Source organism: Propithecus coquereli, unplaced genomic scaffold (genome assembly GCF_000956105.1).
Source record: "Propithecus coquereli isolate 6110/MARCELLA unplaced genomic scaffold, Pcoq_1.0 Scaffold166, whole genome shotgun sequence".
Lineage (NCBI taxonomy): Eukaryota > Metazoa > Chordata > Mammalia > Primates > Indriidae > Propithecus > Propithecus coquereli.
Window position 1 is genome coordinate 5,280,274 of NW_012141191.1, and position 2,506 is coordinate 5,282,779.

Here is a 2,506-nt window from a genome sequence, read left to right on the forward strand (position 1 = left end):
TTGCATCTCCTGAAATCCCAATTGCCACCTAGGTATGAAACAACTTCAAGTGATGATTCCAGCTCAGATGAAAGCTCTTCTTCCGAGTCAGATGATGAGTGTGATGTCATTGAATATCCTCCTGAAGAAGAGGAGGAGGAAGAAGAGGATGAAGACACTCGGGGAATGGCAGAAGGGCACCATGCAGTTAATATTGAAGGTTTCAAGTCTGCCAGGGTGGAAGATGAAATGCAGGTTCAAGAATGTGAACCTGAGAAGGTGGAGATCAGAGAGAGGTGTGGTACATTCCCCTTTCCTCCCCGACCTTCCCGTGTTTAATGTACTTTGGCAACAGAGTTGGCCAGTTCAGAGATTGTGCAATTACATCTATTTGGTCTTATCTGTTCCTCAGAGGTATGCACATCTCACTGAGATATTAATAAATACAAGTGCAGAGTGTGGTAACTCTTGGATATCTTATGGTAGCAAAGAGAATGGCTTTATATCTAATCACATTCGTTCTCTGAAACTCTTTTTGCTATCTAATTTTACATTTGAAACCACCATCCACTAAAGCTTCCATTGTTTGAACATCTCACCTTATATTTAAAGACATATTTGAATTTTTTGGTGACCAGAACACAGTTTTTTAAGATTTCAGATTTTATCTCTAGCCATTTATGTTTATATGGGTGTCAATATTATTATTACAGGATCATTGTGTGAGAAACAGTTGTTTGGCCTCAACCATAGATTACATTTACTGTAAAGATGATACGTATCACTTACATGTCCATATGTTGTACGTTGAGTGTTCAGGAACACAAAAATGCATTAAGGAATATTATAAATAGCAGCTGAAATAAAATATCAAACACTCGTTGGCTGAAACATGAACCTAAAAATGTAGTAAGTTTTCAAGACTATTAGCAAATATGGATTTTGTGCTCATAAAGCAGGAGAGAATAGAATGGAAAAGATGGAAATTTCAGTGTGGTTTTTCACTATGTGAAATATAAACAGGACATTTCAGGAAACTTACCTCCATTTAATTTGGCAAATGAAAGTTTAACTGCATTAACACAAGGTAAGTGTTTTTAGTTTGTATTTCCAAGTGTTTTCAAATGGCTCAATATCTTGTCATCTGTTTTTTTATTTTTTTTTAACGGCTTCAGATGTAATTTCTGTACCATATGTCATCTGATTTTTTTAGTTTAATTTTTTATATGGGATAAACAAACACTTCTTAAGTCACCAAATGTGGGTTCAGATGTGTGGTTTACCGGTAAGCATAATAGATATAGGGTAATTTGGAAGTCTTCAACCCCTTAAAAGTAAAAATATGGTTAAGAACTTAGAAGAGGAGGAAAAAAATCTCCAAATGTTATGCCATAATGTTGTAAAGGCCAAACTGGGGAAACCAAAAATATCCTCATAAAAAGACCTTGAGCTCTGGCTGGAGGTACTGGCTCTGCACGGTGGCATCAGTCCTCACACACTTGCAGATGCCTGGGGTACCTCTAGCCAAGCACCCTGCACCATCACAAGGTGCAAGGCTGGCCTAGGCTGGCTTTGGGACCACTTGTTTTTTAAAGGGTAATATAGGATTAAGATAAAAATTACTTTCCTCTTGTTGGCCAGTCATGAACATGAGCTCTCTTTATTTTTCTCCCGTTTTAGGTATGAGTTAAGTGAAAAGATGTTGTCTGCATGCAACTTACTGAAAAATAATATAAATGACCCCAAAGCTTTGACCAGCAAAGATATGGTGAGTTTGACCTAAAGGTACTGTCCCCAGTTTGCACAAAGTGCCCAGGTGGGCACCACTGTCAGTGCGGTCATGGCCTGCCCCTGAGCTGCTGCCATTTGCGTGCTTGTCCCCTTACTGTTTCTAGCAGGAGTGCGCAGAGTGAGCATTGTGCTGCCTAGTTCGCCAGATCACGCTGTGAGTGTTTCCCTGAATCCCCAGCTTTGGACATTCTTTACCCATCCTGTACTTTTCTTGGGGTGGAGTCATCTGTGAGGCATATACTTGCAGAGAGAAGGCTGGGCTAATTGCAGTCAATTGTCTTCTTTCTACATATTCCACTTCTGTTTACAGAACGTTATGATCCAGGGAGCAGCATCTCAGAATTTTTTTAAGTTAGCATGTTTTTAAAAGAAACCTGTCTGGGCTGAGGTCAGCATTCCTTTCAGTTATGAAACTGTATATTATGTTCTGATGTGGAATGCAGGCGGCCACGATTTTTTAAACATAAAAATAACTGCACTTGTCATCTTCTCACAGTGTGAGAAATTCAGAAGCAAATAGCAAAGAGGTTGTGGTTGCCTTAGTGATCAAGAATAGCACAACATAGAACACATAAATATTTCTTATGGCAATGGTTAATCTGATGTCATTGCCAAGTATGACACTCTCTCATGCACTGACGTTTTTATGTGTGCAGACTCTTTCATAGGCCAGGCCAACCCTCTGGTTGATAGCTCTGTCTTCAGTGCTTTGAGAAAATGTAGTTGGAGGACCTCC

The 2,506-nt window shown here is 39.4% G+C and overlaps 1 protein-coding gene across 1 annotated transcript in view; it reads left to right on the forward strand.

Moving 5' to 3' along the window:
* The window catches only part of KANK1 (KN motif and ankyrin repeat domains 1), a 65,372-nt gene that overhangs the window by 44,600 nt on the left and 18,266 nt on the right, over positions 1 to 2,506 (forward strand). The gene's annotated exons all lie outside the window — the stretch shown is intronic.